This window comes from Desmodus rotundus, chromosome 4, assembly GCF_022682495.2.
Source record: "Desmodus rotundus isolate HL8 chromosome 4, HLdesRot8A.1, whole genome shotgun sequence".
Taxonomy (NCBI): domain Eukaryota; kingdom Metazoa; phylum Chordata; class Mammalia; order Chiroptera; family Phyllostomidae; genus Desmodus; species Desmodus rotundus.
In genome coordinates, this window is record NC_071390.1 from 155,422,581 (window position 1) to 155,444,146 (window position 21,566).

A 21,566-nucleotide genomic window follows, 5' to 3' on the forward strand; every position below is an offset into this window, starting at 1 on the left:
CTCTCACCAGCACCGTCCCAGTGAGCAGAATGCAAAAAGCCTGGCCCTGGAGGTGCTTACATACTAGTGCGGAGAGAGACAAAGGAAACACAATATGTTAGCAAATTATAGAACCTCTGTGGTAAGGGCCATGGGAAAAACAAAGAGCAGGTGAGATGCTTCAGGTTGGTGGACGAGTTGCAGCTTTTTGTAGGTTGGTTAGGCTAGCCCTCATTGACCCGTTGGAGGAGGGGAAGGAGTTCACATGGAGGGGGCCCGGGGGAAGAGTGTTTCAAGCAGGAGGAACAGACTCAGCAAAGGCCTCCAGGCAACAGAGAGTCAGGAATGTTAAAAGAACTGTGAGGGGGAGAGTGGTAGGAAATGAGGTCACAAAGGCCACATCGTGGGACACCAAGATATAGTGAATATAGGGCAGGAGACAAATGAATTAAAATAATAGGAGACTCTCAAGCAAGCTCCCAGGTATCTCATTAGAACTTCAGTTTCCAGGGCTGGCTCAGGAAGATCCTGTTCAGTTGTTTGTTTTGTCTTGTCTTGGTTTGTTTTGATTGAGTAACCCTACAGTCTTAAACCTGATTGACTGAGAAATCTATTTAAAGATAAGGAAATTGAGGAGGATCAAAACAATAAAAGAAATAAATTCAAATTTAAAGTAATTGTGGGACATCCAAATGGACAACTTTGAAGCTACTTGGAGATTTGGAGGTTTGAAACGGGGCGGGGGGGGGGGGGGGGGGAGGGAATCAAGCAGGAATCTTGAGTTCAGAGATAGTAGTTGAAACCCTGATAGTAGATAAATTGGCCAGGAAGCAAAACTAGATAAAGCAGAGGGCTAAGAATTTTAGATCTCTTCACTTCCCCCCCAGCTAAATCAAATCGGTCTCTGAACACAGCATTAGGAATGCTTGAAACAGGGACTGAAACCGTAGTGGTTTACACAAGGTAGTTGTTCTCACTCCTATCCCCCTAGTCTGGAGGTGAGCGGTCCAGGCCTGGCCGCCGCGGGAAGTTGGGAGAGACACGGCCTCCTGACGGCTTTCCGCTTCCCACCCTGAGTGCATACCTTCCTGCAGCCGGAGGGCTCCAGCGGCTGTGCAGTGGGTCCAGGTGTGAAAAATGGGAGAGACCCCACACAGTGCCGCTCAAAGGCTAAGGGCTCATTTCGCACTGGCTCCCGTAGGTAAGGGAAGCTGGAAAATGGAGTTTCCTCACTGCACACATTACTCAGTGTTTTATTGAGAAAGGCAAAAGGAAGGATGGTTACCGGCTGGGCAGCCCACAGGCACAGTTGCTGTCAGACACTCAGATCGCCAGAGGCTTTGGCTGGAATCGAGGAAGTGTTCAGGAGCTCATAATTTACAAAGTAATAAGCCTCAAACTGTTCAAAACGAAGGAAATACGCCAAAAACACAAGCCTGTTCAATACGTGAATTTTCTTCTGATGAATATTATAATGCTAAACTGTTAAAACACTCATTTGATTATGGAAAACGTGCTGAGTAATAAATGCAGGAGTTGTTTTAGGGATTGTGCTCTAAACTGGTCTGTACAAATGGCAACTTTAGAATGTTTGTAATTACATAGAAAACTGTGTTTCATTTTCCTAAAAGATAAAAAAGTGGCATTAAAGTAATTTCTGCAAGAATTGTTAAAGGGAAAATTTTTGGAGGCTATTTCATTTATTTAGGTAGAAAATGACTAAGATTCTTTGTTTTTTTAACCATCATGGATTACGCACCTGCTGCATGCCAGCCAATTGGGTGGTAGGACAGCAAGGTGTGGGGATGAAGAAGGTCCCCAAGGAAACACAGAGATGAGTTAAAGATTTACAACAGACACGGCGCCGTGAGAGAGAAAAGGTGTGTGAGTGTAGTGATGCTTCATGTAATCGGTATTTGAGAGTCCCCAATACATGTCATTTTGCTTTGTGTAATTCTCCAGATACTCAATGTGGGAGAACTCAGTTACTTTAGGTTTTCTAATCTGTAGTACATCATTCATTTGTTCAGATCTCATTTCAAAAACCGAGAATTGAGTCATGCGCCCACCTGAAAGCAATAGGAAAGTTTGTGTAGATCTACTTTTGAATTAGTGAGATGTTGGCTGCTTGAGTTTCTATTCACATAGTTTCACTGTCATCACTCAGGCAACAGTTTCATGCTTCGCTCCTCAGTGGAGCTCAAATTTTTCATTGCTCTTATCCTCTGTATAGCACGCTCCCCAAAGGCAGGGATTTTTGTTTTCTTTAGTGATATGTTGCTCTCACAGAGGACATTGCCCAGCACGCAGCAGGAGCTCAGATATTGGTTGAATGAATGAATCTTTTGACGTAGAGAGGAGATGACCTAGAGACACCATACGATCAGACTGCTTGATGCCCTCCCGTAGGAACCTCAGCACTACAAAGGGAGGGTTGTCTGTGACCCGATGCTCTGCTCTTACTGCTTTGCCCGCCACACAGTCAGTCACCTTCGGTGTTTGTCAAATGAATGGGTAACTCGGAACTTTGCATTTAATGGGAGAACCTAACTTTGTCCTCTTGGTTGTAGAAGGAACACCTACCTGTTCACTGGAGAAACACTGCAAAAAAGTGTCAAGACAGTAAAAATCACCCCAAAGTGTGCCATCCAAACATAATCAATGATGGTATTTTAGTAAATATGCCAGCTGTTTTCCAGGAGAGGAGAAAGATATTATTGGTTTAAAAAAAATGAGATTTTCTACATTATTCTTAATGTTGTTCCCTCTTACGATTTCATGGATGTCTTTGCCTAGCACATAGATTTGTGTGTCCTCCGTGATAAAGGTGGGATTTTAATATTTGTTTTTCTAGTTTTATTGAGATGTAATCGATACATAATAATGTAGTTTCAGGTGTGCACCATAATAATGATTTCCTATATGTAAGTATTGCAAAATGACCAGCACAGTACGTTTAGTTACTATCCACTACTTCACATAGTTTCAAAATATTTTTCCTTGTGATGAGCACTTTTAACATCTACTCTCTTAGCAACTTTCAAATAAACAACACACTATCAATTAACTATAGTCACCGTGCTGTGCATCAGGACAGTCCCAGAGCTTACTTACCTTGTAACTGGGAGTGTGTACCTTTTGACCACCACCACCTGTGGGAAGGGGTTTTGGTCTCAGTGCCTCAAGCAGTGTCCAGCGTTTGGAAGGACCGGAATAACTCTTTGTTAGATGCACAGATCATTCATTTGATGGTGGCTTGGTATTTTTATGCTCATGTATTCAATATAATAATTGACTAAGAAATCCTCTAAGGTAGGCGTATAAGTCATTTCAATTTTTATTTTTAAGCAAACCACTCTTGAATAAGCACCTTTAAACATCTCTGTGTACTTTTCTGATTGTTTCTTTGTAAAAAGCCTTGAGGGATTACTGGGTCAAAAGTATATCCCTTTTTAATGACTGTTGATTCCTATTTCAAAGTTACTAGAAAGATAATTACCCGTGCCGATGTCCCTGCCCCTTCTCTAGTACCAGATAGTCTTTTTTATCCGTATGAATATACGATGTAAAAACAATGAGTGTTTAAGTTGACATTGCTTTGCTTATTAGGTTGAATACAATTCGGTAGTTTAGTGATTTTTTTTTCTGACTTGTTTGTTCAAGATCCTTTATGAATTTTTTTCGTATTGAATTTTAAGAGTTCACATGTTGAAGACAGTAATTTTTTCTCTATAACGTATCTTCTTATAGTGTTTTCTCATGTATGTGGATTAATTTTTATAAAGTATAATCTGCTTTTTCAAGTTTTTCCTTTGTCATATTTCTCATTTCAAGGTAATGATTATTTATTACTCATGTTTTTCTTCTCGTACTTTCAGGTTCAGTAATTAAACAGTTAATGTGTAATTTCTGTGGGGTTTATTTTGTTGTGAGATGTGAGGTAGAATCTAATTTTATTTTTTCTCAAATTATTATCCACTTGACATGATAAGCATATATTTAATAATCCATTGTTTCAATACAGCCTTGGGCACTTCTTTTATATACAAAATTTACATATATAATTCATCGTTTCTGGATTTACTCTCTCTTTTTCCGCCCCTCCTACCCCATATCCCCAGTTTTGGTCTGTCTCTTTGGCCCCTAGTATCCAATTCCTTTGTTGCAGATAATAAAATATATCCTCAGAGTAGTCCTACTCAAACTGCCCTTTTCCCTAATTTTTTTCCAGCTATAGTTCTGTTTATTGTTTTCAGCTGAACCAGTGTAAATCAAATTAGAAAATGTATTGGGCTATTTATTGGGATTGCATTAAGTTTATACATTTATACTAAGAGAATTGACACCTTTTGTATATTGAGTCATTTAAGCTTAATTTTTCTGTTTATTGGTATGTCTTTCATGGGTTGGGGAGAAGTTTCTTAAAAACTAATCCCGGGCGTTTTATGATTTGTTCCTAGATGATTTATATTTTACGGAGGTACTGTGAATGTGACCCTATCTGAAAGTGTATGTTCTCATTTGTGACTGTTAGTACATGTAAGGTGGAAGCTATTATTCAGTCCGAATTCTTTCATTTTAAATAGTTTTTCAGTTAATGTTCATCACCATAGATTTAAAAATTATGTCATACCATAAGGCAAAATGTTTTTAAACAAGGCTTTCAGTTAATCAGACTTGACCAGGTATATATTGGTTAAAATATTAACTTAGCAAGATTGGTTCATTTCTTTTTTCTGTTGAAATATTGTAGACTGGTTCCAACTTACTACTTGTAAGGTATCACGTAGTAGCCTTTACACAATAGCCAAGATACTGCTGTTTTTTATGCTTTCTGCTAGGGGCAGAAGTCAGAGTTTAGACCAGCTAGGAATTAACTAATGGATTCGTGGAATCTACTTAGATCAAACTGGCACTCATATCTTTGATCAGCACTAAGAGAAATAAAATGTGAGCCACAAATGCTAGACATGCTAATTGTGTAGCTTTAAATATTCTGATAGGCACATTTAAAAACATAAACAAGAAGATAAAGTTAATTTTAGTAATATTAACCTCATATATCCAAAATGCTACTTCATTGTGTTATTTATATAAAAATTAATAATGAGATAGTTTGCATTTGCTCTCTCTGCTAATTTTTCTAAATATGCTATGTTTAATACCTACATTACATCTCGATTTGGACTAGTCCCATTTCAAGTGCTCAGGTGTGTCTTCTGGCTGCCATTCATGTTAGGGTTTCCTAGAGTTTTCAGAATCTAAAATTGTATAATGCGAATCATTTTGCATTAAAAATGTATCTGGGGATATGCTCGCTGAAATAGAAATTTAAGCCTTTAACTTCCTTCCTTACAACAGAAGGCAGTCACCAGCGCTCTTGTCACACCTCACACAGTGTTTTACTGCTTAGTAATGGTGCTTTGACATGGCCCACGAGGCGTTTTAGAAGTTTTATGTAAGATTTCATGTTGTCTTTTGAAGCCTGTTGTTTTGTCCCCATTTAATAACAACAGCAACAAAAATCCCATTTTAAATGGATTTGATAAACAAGAATCATCTGCTTTACCTTCCTGTTCGTTTTCATTACATATTAGCGTGAAATGTGTGTGTGTAGATAGTAACTTTGAGTAGCATGCTTTGATATACAATGTTGCCATCACTGTGTTCAGCTCAGGGGACTGTAGAACTTGGCTTCATGGGTCATTTACACAGCTAACTGGGCAAAGGAAAGTGTCTGTTTTAAGCCGAGCCTCTGTTCGTTATTTTGTGTGAGCCATCTCAGAAGATGACTGATCTCGCACCATCTGGGACCGCGCTTAATGAGATCAGGTTAGTCACGTGACAGTCTCAGCAGAGACTGTTACTAAGAAGACCTAAGCCAGCGTAGGCTCCAGACCGACCAACACTTAGTGGGCCAGACCAATTTAGCATAGAAGATTTGCTTTCATGAGCGAAGCAAACATGTACTGGTATGCAAGGCTTAATCAGAGAGATGGATTGTGGTGACACCCGTCTAGAATAGTCAAGCTTCTGTAGTTGGCTGAGGTCCCTGTGGCTAACTGTGGTCTTCAAGTGAAGCCAGCTTGGTGTAAAAGAAGTCCTGTTCCAGGGTCTGCAGCCCATCTCTTCCCCTCGACCCGCCCTCACCCCACGTAGCTTTAGCCCTTTCCCAATCCCGAAAACCTTAGAAGTCGGAGACGTTTAAGGGGCTCTGATTTAGCTCTCTAATGTGTAATGAATCACCCCGTCAGCATTTTTTTGCCCCTGCGTACCTGTCACAGCAGCTCATAGCGCTCCAGGACTCGGGGCTCTGCCTTGCTCTGGGAGAGGAGGCCCTGGTCCCTACCCTAGCTTGGACACACAAGCTCTGCACTAGTGGGTAGTTATGATGCCAGATCAGGCCTGCCAAGGGTTCCGAATGTCGTCTGCTGTGCTTTCCCCACTGTGGGTCTTGGCCAGCTCGTCTGGACAAACTTGTTTCCCCACGTGGGAGATCTCCGGTTCTGAGTGCGCCTGTTGTCCACGACCATTTTTTCTAGGTCTCTTGCTCTGTCTGCTACTGTATTGTTATCCTAATGGCTGTGACTAGTTGACCCTTTCCAGTCTCTTCCAGTCTCTCTCAGTATATGTTTTTTTCTTTTTAAACTCATGTTCTACCTCTGACTAAAAAAGTGAAACCAATCTCTCCCTATATATTTTACCCAGATTTGGTTTTTTAAATTATTTTATTTTATTTTTACAAAGAGTGGAAAGGAAGGAGAAAGAGAGGGAGATAAACATCAATGTGTGGTTGCCTCTCACGTGCTCCCAACTGGGGACCTGGCCCACAACCCAGGCATGTGCCCTGACCAGGAATCAAACCGGTCACTCTTTGGTTTACAGGCCCGCGCTCAATCCACTGAGCTATACCAGCCAGGGCTATTTTACCCCAGATTTCATGTGCTGCTGTATAACCTTAAGCTTAAGTTGGGTTCAGTCCACCATCAATGGCAGAATAGTTGTGATAAATGACTCAACTTTTGTAGCTTCATTTTCACAGTTAGAGAAATGACATGAGGAAAAAGACTGCCTGGCATCTTTGATGCAAAGTATGTTTGATGCGGACAGGGCAGTGGGAGGCTGGTGGAATGTGGGTTATTTTATAGCCACGTTTATGCCTCAGTGGTGCTCAACCCTGGCTGCCCAGTGAATCAGATAGGGAGCTTCGGGCAACACCCATCCCAGACTCATCCCAGACCTGTGTAATCTGTCAGGCACGTGGTCACTGGGCCTGTGGGCCAAGCATTGGAATTTTATCTCCCAGGTAACACTGATGTGCAGCAGTGTGAAAAAAACACTGGTGCGACCCTTGCTTTTACCTGCTTGCAGAGAGGAGGAATGGATTGTATATAAAGCCTTGTAGGTTGCCAGCCAAAAAACGGAGAACATATGGATATTTTTGGTAAAACTTTTGTCTGTTGCCCAATTACTTTGATGAGTCTTATGCTCATATTTTTCTTAGTTTCCCTTCTCAGAAATTGTAAAATTCATGTGCAAATACTTGATTATTAGGTTTTGAAGACATTGTTGAAAATTCTGAATCAAACATTCAATTCAGTACAGTCAAAAGAAGGGTAAACACATTTATTTCATTTTTAGCTGGTACTGTATCTACTCTGGGAGCATGATGAATATGAGCGTTCCAGTGTCATCACTAGCTTTTTGCTAACGTACTCATTTACTCTGTTGTAGTAATTAATCTCTTATTCACCCTGTATTTGCAGCCCACATGTGGAGTCGTTTGCATCTGGAAGAGAGATTTTAGCAACTTCCAAAAAGTCTCTGAAACATCTGTAGCAACTTTATTTTTAAGAGGTTTATCTTCTCTAGTTTACAATTACTGATTTATTCCACCATGATAGTAAATGGTCTTTAAATGTGTAGAAACTGAAAGTTTACCACAGTCCCAATTTACCTGCCTTCCCTAGCTACTGAGATGAAGTCATTTTTTAAAAATTGTTTGTTTATTGTTGGGGTTTTTTTTTGAGAGAGAGAGAGAGAAAGAAAGAGATTGATTCGTTGTTTTACGTATTTACGCATTCATTGGTTGATTCTTATATGTGCCCTGACTAGGGACTGAATTCACAACCTTGGCATATCAGAACAATGCCCTAACCAGCTGAGCTACCCAGGCAGGGCTTTGAGATGAAGTCATTTTTGAGAGTCTTAACCAGTGTGGTTCTCTTGCATGGATGGGTGCTGGGTGTCTGGCTTCAGGATGCAATGAGGATTAGAGAGGAAGCTCCACAGAACCTTAGATGGAGCACATTGTGTTCAACCATTGTATTTCTTTTTAAATCTTAGAGTTCTCTTCTATCCTTATTGTTTCTGCCTTTAGATTTTTGCTATTTTAGGTGATAACGTGACTTGCACTCTACAGATAGAAATCTTTTTAAAAAGCTAAAATTTGACAGAGGAGGGGAGGGAAAGTTCTGACTCAGCTCAACGTACCCCCCACCCATGGCTACTTATTATCTTTTTGTTTAAAGTTCAGTGGAAGAATCAGTTACATACAACACATGTTGGCCTTTTGTTGACTTCCAAGTAATTACAATTAGCAAAGAAGAAAAAAGCTCTTAATTTCCCTTGGTGCCAAGTCGAAGGTCCCTTGATCTTAAGTGGCTTTCCCTGTGGAATTTTTCCTTCCTGGTGGTGAACTATGCTACGTGTGTTAATCTTAACCAAGTCTGAGTACCAGAGTCTGCAGTCCGAATTGATAGTTTCTCTGTATCAGACATCTTTCCATACGTTCAGCTGCAATTGTCCTTTTTTTTTCTTTTAAATTCCTTTGATGCAAACTAGAAGCTCCATCTTTACTGTTGATACTTCATGTGTTTTTAGTCCGTGAGGTCCCCATCTGTTTGACACAGTAACCACATAAAAAGTTACGTGCTTGTGTTCTGTGAAACAACAGCAGAGCCTGAGACTATGACTTCCTTAGGGCTGTCTCCACTCTTCTCAGCTTCTTAAGCTCGTGCCCCAACTAATTGACTTGAGAGAAAATGAAATGAGGTACTTGGGGCTCCCAATAGGCCTGGTGTGATATCTGACTTCTGGTTCTTCCTAGCTGTGTAGCCTCGGGCAGGTCACGTAACCTCTCTGAGACTCCTGTCTTTCTTTGGCAAAATGATAGTAATACACACCAGTAAATCACATGTCTCTTGGGTAGCGAGTAGACAGAGCCTAGCTGTACACTGGAATCTCCTGAGGATTCCTGGGTCCCATAGCCAGAGACTGCGATTTCATCCTGGGCCCTGGGGTTGAAACAAGGGGAGATGATAGTGGCTTGGACTACTGAGTATCAGTGGCAGAGATGAGAAGTGGTCAGATTCAGGATATGGCTTGAATACATGTCTGTCTAACAGATTTGTTGATGACTAGGACGTGGAGCGTTAAAGGGAAGGCAGAGTTGAAAATGACTCAAGTTTTGGGCCCTGAGCCCAGAATGTTGGCACCTCCGAAACGGGTGTGAAGATCCATGCGTGCCAAAATATGTGTGTTTGTGCACATTTCTTATGTTTGGTTGGTTTTTTTTTTTAGAAAGACTATTGCATTTATCCTAAAATCAGGATTTCCATCCTCTATTTTCTCTATCTTCTTTTCCCCAAATATCCTTTGGAACTTCAGTAAGCATAACCATCAGTGTCTTACCTGTTCCACACTGCTGTGGCTTTTAGACATCTAGGAACCGTATAATTCTGGAGACAGGACTTTTCGCTCCACGGTCAGAAATGAGAATAGTCTCTCAAGTCATCGTCATGTTCTTTTGGTTGTCGAGGTGCTCACACCGCAGGAATGTTCTTCAGAGTGAGACATGGAATGAAAGCTATAAAGCGGGTGCTAAGCAAATGTTCCTGGAAGGTGCGCCTGGGCAGTGATTGGGGTAAGATCAGCTGTTCAGCTGTGGAGCTAAGCCGTTAGCAGGCTGGCTCTGCAGTCTCCTGGCGCTTCCCCCTTACCCTGTGTGGGCGCGTTGCACTTCGCTCAGCAGCGGCCGCAGGTACCTACGCGCCGATTTGGTGATTCTCCGTAGTGGCGGTGTCAACTGGGGCCAAAAGTGTTGCTCTAAGAGGCTCTTTCTGCACTAAGTGTTTTTTGCTTATGGTTTTAGAAGGTTCTTGAAATACCTGTTCGATCTCTCCTCTTATTGTTCTTGTCCTACCTGTGAACTGGGTAAAGCTGATGGCGGTTCCACATGCATGTAGGTGTCATTGCATTCATGTCACGAGCACTGTGCTGCATCTTTTTAAGTTTTTGCAGCCCACCGGCTGCCATTCACACATCCTAGCTTACTCTGGTGGAGGTTTGTCTTCTTTTTCGGCCACATTCTGACACACCGAAGGGTGCCAGCCAGGTCTTGCTTTTGTGCAGGTGACTCCGAAATCTTGGAGCCCGCTCTGCCCAAGCCGTTTTGTGGGTTCTTTAATGCTACGCCCGGTGCTGAGGGCAGACCAGCGTCCCCAGCCGCCCCCGTTCTCAGGGTTCGGTTGGGAGCTGGGGGAGTTCTCCAGTGCGCCTTGATGGATTTCCCACTCTTCTAGCCTTGTGCAGTGGACTTGTTGGATATTTTACATGCCATCAATGGGCAGGTGAGAGTGGCACCCCTTTTCTTACCTGGGGTAGTGCCTGGTTCTATGGAATAAAGGCTGTTTTATTTGTGAGTAGTGCCAGAATTAGCAGGTATGCTTTTAGGTGTTTTTGATGGTTGAGGCTTTGTTTAAAAATAAAGGTGAATATTTTTTTCCCTCTTGCAAAATCACAATGGTGATAAAAAGCAGGTGCCCGTCAAACTCCACTGACTCATTCTGAGAATAATGCAGCAGCAAAGTGGTATTATTTGGGTATTTCAGCTTCTTTTAAGAAAATGAAGATGAGTTTGTTGAACCAGTCCTGTATCTCCCTTTTTTCTATGGTGTAACGTGCATAAATGGCTCTAAACATGAAAGTTGTAATAATTTAGATACCTTGCATGGTTGTATTAGTATGTCTTAAGGGCTGGCTTATTCAGAACTATACTTCAGTTACAGCTTCCTATGAATGTATTGCTACTGAAGTCAGCAGGGTTAATTACCCTAAACGCATTTTTATCCACTAATTCAATAATGCTTTTTTCCTTCCTTTGTACAAAGTGATTAAAACTTGCTCATGCATTGGCACTGTACTAGTTGTTCTCTGATTACCTCATAATTGCCTTTTTTTTAAATCTTTTTAAAATAGGACACAGTGGATTTCTAGAGCTGGAGGGAACTTAGAGACCCAGTAGTGCAGCCAGCCCCTGACACAGCCCGCGGGCACGTGCTTACCCAGCCCCTGCTGAATCCCTCTCAGGTCTGAGACTCACACCCCCTTGTAAAACAGCCCACTTCATTCTCAGACAATTCTAATTCTTGGCAAGTTCTTTCTTGCTAAGAAAGCAATAAAACTATTTATATTCTACACATCTTGCCGGGTCATATTGTATTTGCACAGTCGACTTTTTTGAGGCCTTAATATTGGAACTTCAGTTTCTTCAACCTTTTAAAACCTTCCTGAATTCTGATTATTTGCATGTCATCTGTGCGTTTATTATTCCTGCTACGTCTGTCCTTATCCTGTCATTGGAACCCAGGCTGTCTGGCTGCAGAGCCCTCACAAAGTTCTGCATGGAACCATCCAGGAGGTCCTCCTGGATCAGAGCAGAGCCTCTCGGGACTCAGGCCCTGGGGCCTCTGGCTCTGCCCAGTGTTGCTGTTTACTCCTCTGTGCATCGACTCCATTCTCCACTTCATACCTTCTGCAAGTGTGTGGCTTCAGGGAGCCGGGACTGCCCTGCGGTCACACTCTCCAGGACAGTCCCTGCTCAGTGCCAAGTCCGCCTGCCTGTGTCTCTGGATCTCAAGTCCACATTCCCGGAAGGAAATCTGATTAGCCTTGCAGGTCAGGTGCCCCCTGCTGACCCTGACAGCAGGGGCCTGGGAAGTAGGCCAGGAAGGGGGGTGGGGAGGCAAGATGGTGGGGGGTGTCCCCGGGTGGGCTTCTTCAGAAGGGCTTGCAGGCAGAGACAGTGTCAATTTGAGTCCCTCCGTGGGTGTCTGTCCTGTAGTTGTAAATCCACATTGTTACATAATCATAGAATCGTGTCTCGGTTTTATAAGAACAGGGCCTGGCTGCAAGCGTTGTTGAAATCCAGAATGCTAAGGATTTGGTCAATAACATTATTGTTCCAACTCAATTGATATAAAGAACTTTCTAAAGGGAAAAACTTCCTTTCCGTCTCTGACTCTACATCCTGTGTGTGGCAAGCATCACTTTCAAAACATTGAGTCCTTCTCAATGTTAACTGAATTCTCAATATAAAAGGGAATCGTTTCTTTAAACTTCTGAATTGACTATTTTCAAAATTTTCACATGAATCTTTTAGAAGCTGTAGATCGCAATATATAAATCTGAGAACTCTGAAAACACGTGAGTTGACCACCCTGTCCATCAACAGTAATTTAAAATGTGCGGGATCTGTCATCTTCCCTGTTAGAACACGGGGACCTGACTTTCTCTTCCTCGGCCTTTGGAGCCACTTTTATGCACCGTGGTTCTGCTGTTAGTGACAGTTAGTGTCACTGTCCTGTAGGTGCTGACAGTTCTGTAGATTTAAAAATTTTATCTAATGCTATAAGATATGAATTCATTTAGAGCACTGGGTGCTGCCTTTTCTTTTTAAAATAATCCCCTACCTTCTCTTTTGCTTTAGTTCCTCAAACTAATGTTGGTTCTAACCTTTCCAGTCTTAAGATGATTATCCTTGATAGAGAATGAGGTGAAGCAGAAGAAGGAGGAGTTGAGAAGTTCTGCTTTTTATTTTATCATCTGTTAACCTCACATCCTCTCGTGCAGGCAGCAGACCCATGCCACCGATGCCTGGCCTTCCAAATGGAAGGGAGAAAACATTTTGGTAATCTAACATTTAAAAAAAAAACATCATTCCTCCCTTCTCAGATGTCTGTGCATCTGTTGTTGTTCTTACTGAACATGTGAGCCCCTTTCCAACCTTTCCCGTGGTCGTTTTTGATCTTCTTTTACTTGTCCCGTGACTTCTGTGCTGCAGCACTGGCCTCTTTAGATGGCACCTCCCTCTTCCCCTTCGTCAGGACCTTCCCTAACGAATCAGCACGTTGCTGTAGATGGTCCACCAAACTTCTGCCCTTCTTGGGTCTTGATAACTTGTCCTGTGCCCTCTGGAAGGCCAGAAGGCATCTGTGGCTTAGCCTGGTCTTTCCCTCTTTGGCTGTCAAAGGCCCTTTGATACAGTTACATCTTCTGGGAGAATCATTACTGCTCTTCCCCTTTGGCATCGATCAGAATCCAGTACATAGTAGCAATTCCTCATCTTGTTTTCTGAATGAATGTGTTGCCAAGACAGGTTAATGAAGCTTTTAGCCCACTGAGACTTCCAGGAGATGCCTGGTAGTTGAAATCCCCCATCGCTAGTACAGTCTGTTTCTGGGCCAATTTTTAATTCTATACGGGGAACAAACCATTTATTTCTTCTATCTGACCAAGTCATCTGTGGGATAGTCCCAAGGCAATATCATAAATTTCCTTTCGTCTTTCATTGTTCTTCTTCCTTTTCCTGTTAAGCGTGATTAGACATTACTAAATGTTTTCATCACTATTTTCAACAACTCAGCATGCCCAAGATGATTACTTTTCTGAGTTCTTTCTCTGTCTGGCAGCCAAGGAGACTTGAGTGCTCACTATGTGTGAGGTGCAAGAGCAGGCATGCCGTCGCCTTCCCTGTGACACTGCTTAAGTGACCTTTCCCATGAATGTCAGGGATGCTCTTTTCAGTGTCTTCCACCTGGAGCTCATAGCGCTGCTGTAGGAGCTTGCTGCAGTTCAGCCTGAGGTCAGGAAGTGTTAAACCACTGTCTTTTCCTGTTTCAGGCAGAAATGCTGGTGCTGCTGTGTTTTCACCCATGTTTATTTTTACATCAGTTCCCACAAAGACACTTAAAGAAAAATATTACTTACCGTGTATGGTAATGACAGGCCCTGGTACGGAACTATGTTAGTGGGTATCAGGAGGATAGGGACAAGACTATAACGTTCTGGGAATTGTTGGAAATCTAATATTAAAATAAAGAATTTAGTAAACATTTATTGCATGCACGGGGCTTTCCTGAAGTGTTAAGTTTCTTGTCTGTGTTAGAGTAACATACATGATACTTACATGTACCCTTATGTCTGCCTTGTCCTCAGTTAGGCACATCTGTAACATCTATTGTTACTCTCAGTTGCTATATGCCTAAGGAGATCAAAAGATTAATGTTGGAGTGGTAAAAGACCACTATATGTGTGCAAAACTTTGGCAGGTGACGCTTGCAGGAACAATGATCAGGGAGGGTGCTTCGACATCTAAGTAGCATCTAACAAGGCCATGCAGGTCGGAGGGGGTGGTGGCTGGAAAACTGTAGTGAGGTGGAATAGGGCCACCAGAGGAGAAGTAGTTGCAGGGAGAGGTCAAGTCAAGCTTAACTGCCGAGTGAATGAACGCATCCCTCCGTCAGTGTTAAAGCTGGGCTGCGCCTGATCCATTTCCAAGCATTGCCCGGACTTTGGTACCCACGGGCTCTCTGCATGACCGGTTCTCCATACGAGAAGCAAACCTTCCTCATCTTCATTATTTGGAGAATAATTCCTTATTTTTTTAAATGTTAACCCTTTTGTAAGAGGAAAAACAACCAATTTTGAAGGTGATAACCATTGTTTTACGTCATCGGGGTAAGTGGATATTCTTTATTACCACATTGGTTATAACTTAGGTGTTGTAACTTAGATTTGTCACAGTTGCAGGAGCAAGAGGGGAAAGGAGAGGCAGCCAGAGATAGGGAAAGCTTTTTGGCTGTTGTGCAACCGTAGTTGTCCCAGAACATGCTGCAGTCAGGGCTGGGTTAGGGCAGCTGTTCACATCAGAGGAGATCTGATCTAGCAAGTAGGGCCTGTTAGGGAAAATTCCAGGCAGCCTGGTGATTTGGGGTGGTGGAGGAGTGGGCAGAGTAGCTACATTGTGGATCTCGTCAACACTCCATGTAGAGCAGAAAAGCCAGCTAGTGACTGAGGTACAGGGAACAGGTTTCAGCTCCTGGAAGAAGACTGGCCCGGTCCAGGTACAGTGTCGCTGCCCAGCTACATTAGATGGGCATTGGGACAGGACTTGGCTTCCAGCTGAGGACTGAAATGCCTCCACTGAAATTGCATAATATAGAAGCTGAGCGACCTTTAAGTAGGTGGGGTAGTTCCCAGAATCAAATGGAAACTTTACACAAAGGTCAAGGATGAACCAAAGCGGCTTGACTAATGGCCAGGTATGTTAGGATGCCACAGAATTAATCTTAATCTGTGCTCAGCCTTTTCTTATTTTTTAATTTCATTTATTTTTAGAGAGAGGGGAAGGGAGGGAGAAAGAGAGGGAGAGATACTTCAGTGTGTGTTTGTGTCTGGTGCACCCCCTCCTGGGGACCTGACCTGCAACCCAGGCACGTGCCCTGACTGGGAATTGAACTGGCGACTCTGGTTTGAAGGCCAGCACTTAATCCACTGAGCCACACCAGGCAGGGCTGTGCTCAGCCTTTTCATATGTCCAGACTGGACATTGTGATTAGCCTAGCATGGACCATGTGCCCACCTTTGAGTCAAAAAGGGGAGTGGTATCTGATGGACCAGTCCCTCGAGACTGCCCACTTGAGGAATGGGCCGTTTTCCAAAAAAAGTCAAAGGACCGTTTTCAGGAAAAGCAGACTGAGTTGGAATGAGCAGCAGATGTCCCTCATCGAGGCTGAATCAGTACGTGCTGAGCAGGGAAGGTATATTGGTGCAATCTAAAATTTCATTTCCCCTCTGACTGTTGCAGTCTGGTCTAGACATTTGAAACATGTTGCCGAATAGTTTCCATTTCATTTCCATGTTTTAGAAGTGTTGGACTTCTGCAGTGCCGTATTTCAGCGAGTTCAACCTTTTTCATCTCACCGCACACATAAACTAACTACTAAAATTCTGCAGCACGCCAAAAAATACATTTTTTGCCAATCTGACAAAAAATAGATACAATTTTGATTCATTCACACCAGAAAGCTAGTGTTGGGTTGGCTGTTTTCATTTTTTACTTTGACCATTTAAGGGAAAAGAGGTCAGTGTCCCTGACTGAGGAGTCAGGTACTGCATGTTTTAAAAATCCTTGCAGCACACTGGTTGAAAATCGCTGCCATACTTGAAAATGTAGTTGTAAATCTCAATCTTTAAAGCTCCTAGTTCACTGGGTGCACAGTGGCGGGTTTTTTGTGCTCTCTCTGCCTGAACAGCCACTGTCGGCTCACAGTGGAACATTGCAAATGAGCATTCTGCTGCCACAATGCAAAACCTGGGACTTCAGATCTCTTCAGTAGCTCTAGTGACTGCTTCTGTATTTCTAATTAAATAAACTGCATGTGTGTGTGTACATATATATATGTGTGTGTGTATATATATAATACCCATACATATATATGCTATTTTATAAAGATACCACTAAAAAAATAAATAAAATACAAACGTCTAAATTATTTAGCCAAAGATTGTTTTGTTCCAGCAACTCGAACCAAAAAAAATTTAGATGAGGGCTTTTAATTTATTGTTTTTCCAAGAGAACAAAATAAAAACATGTTTAAACCTCTAGAATGGACCATGGGCAAAGCTCATGATTTCCTAAGGTGAGTGACCGTGACCTTTAATCACCCCTAAGTTCTGCACTTGTGCTGTAAGTCTCTGGCTAGTTTTCCAGTTCATTCTCTTTTATTAGATTCTGTGTCTGCTGCCGGCGTGGCTCTTTGTCCAGTGACCTCATTCTGGGTCAGGAAACGTGAGCAATTAACATGGTCTCTTTAACGTCTAATATTGGAAACCATTGAGGAAAAAGGATGTGTGACTGAATTCTCCTGAATATGCCTGGGAGTTAATATAATAGATATTCTGATCCCAGTCACAGCCTTACTTGTAATTGCGGTGATGTGGAGTCTACACCAATGGAATGGTTCTCTGTCACCGTATTACCAGGCAACAGAGCGATTTTTGTACCTGATTCTCTTCTTCCTCCTACCTACCCACCCCTGCTTTTCTGTTGCATAACCTCTATACAGATAGCAATTTTGGAGAAAACAGGTACTTATTTAATATTAATTTATGTAAGTAGAGAGTCAAATCCATTATTTTACTCTGTAGATTCATTCATTGGTCACAGCTTTAATTAAATAGTATCCAATTCAAAAATATTAATCCCTACATTAGTGTTTCTAGGACTTTTTCCCATCTCGAAGGTTTTGAAGGGAAGATTGCCTTTGTATAATCTCTTGGGAGAACCAGGTGACTGGAACTGTTTGAGTGACAAGCATTGTGCTACATTGCTAACATAATATCATGTAACCTTCATATTAACTGTGTTTTATGCACGAGGAAGCTGAGGCACAAGCCAAAATAATTTGCCCAGTGTCATGTAGAAGAGCCATAACCCAACCTGAACACTGATCTGATGACGAAGCCTATTCCCTCTCCCCATAGGCTGCCTTTTCGATTTCAACAGTACAGGTAATAGCTAGAATGCTTGTGTGTGCATGAGGAGTTAGGTGCTGCCCCAGTGCTTGGCACACGCATCATCTTGTTGAATCCCCTGAAAAACCTGTGAGAGAAGGTAGGCAGCTAGAGGTTAAGTAGTTGTTGTCTAAGGTTCCCATAGCGCATGGGCCCAAACCATCTCTCCCTCTCCCTGGTCTGTGCGCCCAGTCCCGACTCTGTAACGCCTCTGTGGACTGTACCCTGTGCTCTCAACAGTATCGGTTACCACCCCATAGTGAGAAAAAGACACCTGGTATCTAAGGATAGGATTTTATGGCTGTGAAGACTATTCCGTAAGTGGTTAATCGTTGTTTGCATTTGTTTTTTTATTTAATCTTTATTGTACTTTTTTACATTACCTCTTAGTCCCCTTACACCCCCCTCCCCATTGGTTGTATTTAAAGTCTTACATTTCTTTTAAGTCTTGGGCTTTTGCGCAGAGTCGCACCCGGCAGCCAGGTACATGTGTCATCATACGAGGGCAGTGGTGGAATGATGAGAGACAGGGAGAGGCTGTAACTAACCGTCCAACCAGCTCCGCCTCCCAAAATAGCACATGTACATCCACTTCTTTTCATCCCTGTCACCACCGTCTCACCCAGTCCCCATTAGCTTTTATCTGGATTATCACGGTAGCCTCAAAATAATCTTCCAACCTAGAACTTCTCAGTGGATTTCTATCACGTAAAGACCATACATTCAAGTTCCTTGTTGTCTCTCCCGATCTGGCCCTCCCTCTTCTTGTTGGATGCTCTTGTTCACTGTTACTGCCTCTCCTGTTCCTGCAAATGCCAAGCTCGTTCTTGCCTCCCGTGCTCTTCCCCCATTGGGTTACACTGTCCTTCATCCTTCTTTACTGAAGTCATCACTGAGGTCTCAGCTGCATTCTCCTTGGAGAGGCCTTCCTTTCCTACTCAGTATAAAGCAGCAACAACAGTAATGATAACACTACGCAATGAGTGCAGCTAGCATTTATGGAGCTCTTACTACGTGCTAGGCATTGTTCTGCACATTTGCTGACTCACAGGGTCCTCACAACCCCCTGTGAGGCAGGTACTATTATCATTTCTATATAAAGATGGTGAATGGAAATGCCGAGAGTTCTAGCAATCATTCTACTAGTCACTTATTTTCTTCACCACACTTACCGTGACCTGTAATTATATTGTTCTCCAGAGAATAAGTCCCCAACAAGAAGAGACCTTATCTTATTTTCTGCTATTTCTGCAGCTTTTTAAAAAATGGGTACCACATGGTAGGCACTCCTGTTGAACATCTTTGTTGAATAATAAATGAATTAATGAACAATGGGTTTTGCTGATTGGGTCAGGATACTTGTGATGAGAAATGGAGAACTTCAGAGATGATACTTCTGCTGTGATTATATGAAAAGACTAAAAGCCTTTCACTAAAATAGCCGTTGAGCATTTTCTTCCCTGCTAGTTACCTTACTCTGTGTGAATATGAGCATGCAATCATGAATCTAGGCAGAGGAAGAAAGGAAGACTATATGTCATCATACTCAGTAACGCATTAGTCCCTGGTCAACCAGCGAGTCCCAGGGACAGTAGTTGCTGGCCACAGATTAGAGTCACTACTTATTTTTTCAAATAGGGAGGTGTGGCCATGACCACAAAGCACCATTTGCCTTGGTGGCTGAGTTCTGGCTGCAGATTATGTCAGGCAGCCATTGCTGTGAAACGTTGGGCTCAAGTAGGGAAATTTTTAATTTTGTTTTTAAACTTTCCTGTTTTTCTGAACAAATGAGATGTCAACATTTTTGTTCCTGGTGCCCAGTTACAAATGTCATAGGACTTTGGAGCTGAAAAAGAGCTTGAGATTATTAGCCTACCTTCCTCACTTTATAAGGCAAGAGAACAACCCCCCAGTGAGTAAGTGGCTTGCTTGGGGGCCACATAAGTAATCACCGGAAGAACCAGAGCTTGCCACACAACCACTAAGAAGGTTTAATGGTCAAACCCTCGTAGGGGAAGATGAGCACGTGTTCACTTCAGGGCTGCGAGTAGGATGCTGACCCATCATCATCCTATGTCTTCTCATCAAGAAAATTATTGCTGGAAGCTGAAATGGTCCCCAGGAGGATGTTGCTTGTATATCCTTATTTAATAATACAAAGTCATATCTTCTGGCGCATCCAGTAGCTAAAACCTTTTGCATACCTTCCGTGAAGACTCTGTGAGAACTGCTGATAGATGCACGGTCCCACTCTCCTCCACTCTGCCTTCTCTGAGGGGAAGACACAAAAGCTGGCTTAGTTCTTAGTAAGTCTTTAGAAGGCAAGGCAGGTGGATGAGGAGCTACTGGGGAACTTAAATGACTTATGTGAACAAGCCCTCTACATTATTAAACATATCCAACAGGCATAGCTTCCTTCCTTAGAACAGGATAAACTGTTTTTGCTCACAGGGGTGTCCAACCCATGGCCCCGCGGGCTGTATGCAACTCAGGATGGCTATGAATGTGGCCCAACACAAAATTGTAAATATTCCCTGGCTGGTGTGGCTCAATGGATTGAGCACTGGGCTGTGAACCAAGTGGTCACTAGTTTGATTCCCGGTCAGGGCACATGCCTGGGTGGTGGGCCAGGTCCCCAGTAGGGGACACACAAGAGGCAACCACACATTGATGCTTCTCTCCCTCTCTCCCTTCCTCTCTCTAAAAATAAATAAAATCTTTTTTAAAATATGAGGGTAAACTACATATAAACAAAAAGCAATGACTTTTTTTTTAAATCATAAATTTTCTTAAAACATGAGAATTTGTGTGTGTGTGATTGCGTGTCGCAATGTATTTAATGTGTGGCCCAAGACAACTCCTCCTCTTCCAGTGCGGCCCAGAGACACCAAAAGGTTGGACACCCCTGGATAGGAAGGAATGGCAACTGTGCCATCTTAGTTTTATCTCCCTTGGGGCAGAGTGGTGGATTCTTACCCCAACCACCTTTGCCACTGCTGTACATCAGTGTCTCGGTGAAGGCGTTGCCCAGGTGTGAGCGCAGGGGTCTTTATGTGGTCATCAGAGCTGCTGAAGGTGGTGATTTGCAAAGGAAATTTTAAAAGGAAAAAATAAAAGCATAAAGGAAGAGTTACCTGGCGTGTGTTGAATGGCTATCACATTGAAAGTGGGGAATGTGCTTTCACCTCTAACCCAGAAGAAATGTGAGGTCAAAACTGCTACCTAGCTGTGGCAACCATAGGACACTAGTACAGAAGCCAAGGCAGTGGGGACGGGAGGCACACCGAAATAACAGCCATGAGGGGAGCAGAAAACATCAGAGGAGAAGCCATTGTTACTTCCGGAAAGAGAAATTCACTGGCAACTTTCACTTGCATTTCTTAAGAAAATTGTCCTTGCTCGTAGTCACCAACGCCAAGGTGACAGATTATGGAGCTGACGGCGCGTATAGTCTTTTCTCAGGAACAGACTAGCCCCTCACCGGATGCATCATTGGCGAGTATCCTCTCCCATTCAGTAGATTGTCTGTTCATTTTGGTAATGGTTTCCTTTGCTCTGCAAAAACTCTATAGTGTGATGCAGTCCATTTGTTTATTTGTTCTTTCGTTTCCCTTGCCTGAGGAGATATATCAGGAAAAAATATTGCTAAGAAAAGTGTCAGATTTTACTGCCTATGTTTTCTTCTAAGGAGTTCTGTGGTTTCAAATCTTATATTTAAGTCTTTGTGGTGTCCTTAAGGAAATCTAATAAAAGATTTTAAAGAATTTTTAAGGTTGATATGCCTCTGCTTGATAGTCTGTGTCTTAGTCTGTTTGGGCTGCTATAATAAAATTCCGTAGACTGAGTGGCTTGTGAACAATAGAAGTTTATTTTTCATAGTTTTGAGGGCTGGGTAGTTCAAGACCTCGGCACCAGCAGATTCAGTGTCTAGTGAGGACCCACTTCCTGGG

General features: G+C 42.6%; 1 protein-coding gene across 3 annotated transcripts in view; it reads left to right on the forward strand.

Annotated features, from left to right (window-relative positions):
* The window catches only part of ATP8A1 (ATPase phospholipid transporting 8A1), a 211,340-nt gene that overhangs the window by 3,736 nt on the left and 186,038 nt on the right, over positions 1-21,566 (forward strand). The gene's annotated exons all lie outside the window — the stretch shown is intronic.